Source organism: Musca vetustissima, unplaced genomic scaffold (assembly GCF_032173495.1).
Source record: "Musca vetustissima isolate MV318-11 ecotype Yass unplaced genomic scaffold, APGP_CSIRO_Mvet_v1 utg149253, whole genome shotgun sequence".
NCBI lineage: Eukaryota > Metazoa > Arthropoda > Insecta > Diptera > Muscidae > Musca > Musca vetustissima.
Window position 1 is genome coordinate 10,580 of NW_026879597.1, and position 1,227 is coordinate 11,806.

General features: G+C 33.9%; 1 long non-coding RNA gene across 1 annotated transcript; it reads right to left on the minus strand.

The window, feature by feature from the left end:
- Positions 1–540: 540 nt before the first annotated feature.
- On the minus strand, positions 541–736 carry LOC133324588 (uncharacterized). The gene is made up of 2 exons (XR_009754129.1): positions 683–736; positions 541–621 (listed from the first exon to the last, which is right to left on the minus strand). It is a non-coding gene; the product is annotated as an uncharacterized LOC133324588 (long non-coding RNA).
- Between the last annotated feature and the right edge of the window lie 491 nt (positions 737–1,227).

Genomic DNA, 1,227 nt, shown 5'->3' on the forward strand with positions numbered 1-1,227 from the left:
AGTCATCGAAAAAATATTCTTTAAAAAATCCACGCCTATGATAGTCATCGAAAAAATATTCTTTAAAAAATCCACGCCTATGATAGTCATCGAAAAAATATTCTTTAAAAAATCCACGCCTATGATAGTCATCGAAAAAATATTCTTTAAAAAATCCACGCCTATGATAGTCATCGAAAAAATATTCTTTAAAAAATCCACGCCTATGATAGTCATCGTAAAAATATTCTTTAAAAAATCCACGCCTATGATAGTCATCGAAAAAATATTCTTAGAAAATCTACGCCTAATCCTTTAATATATCCACGATCCGGATTAGAACTTAAAAAGCACAGCAATTTATAGCCGAGGATATACATTATTAATGTTCATTTATACGTTTATTTATTTATTTTTTTAATTTGTTTAGTACTCGGTTGCTGATTCCTCAGTTTCCTTACCAGCCAAACAATCCTGCAATTTGGCATGTATGCTGGCCGTATCCTTGGCATATACATCAGATGCCTTGGCTGCGCAAACATTTTGATTGTACTGTATTGTCTCATATTTCAATTTGATATATTGAACCCGATCTTGGGATAGAGTTTGAATGCTATATGCCTGGGATGTTGCTCTGCCAGCCTAAATTAAAAAAAATATATAAAAAAAAATTTATAATAAACGTGGAGTGACCCCAACTTACCGCATCATTGCTACACTCAAAATAGGCCGAGGGATCGTCTCCAAATTCACAATTAGCAAAAGCAGAGCAAATTTGATCAACTGAATTATTGAGTGAATCTGCAGCAGGAGATACTTTTTGTCTTACATCTTCCTTTGAATTGACACTGTCCTCCAAACATGTCTGATATTGCGATTCATATTCATTTGTTATGTCATTCAGCTTTGGCAAATAAACCGAAAAACATTGAGCACTCTTCGCAGGATCGTATTGAATCGATGCCACCGAGCTTAAAATCGTATTGGCCAAATTGTAGTCGTCCTGGGCCACAGCAATGGCTAATATGCCAAATATGAACAAATTCAAAAAACTATTCTTGAACATTGCGTCAAGTCTGGTAGCAGCAGGTTTGTTGAGATGCCTGTTGATCCGTTGGTTATTCGGACTTATATAGAAAACTGTTTATTGACAATTAGTTTTCAATATTAATTGTATGACTTAATGGGCATCTGGAAAAAAACAATTGTTGAAGTGACGTTCAATATTTGAAATAGTTAATTAATTAG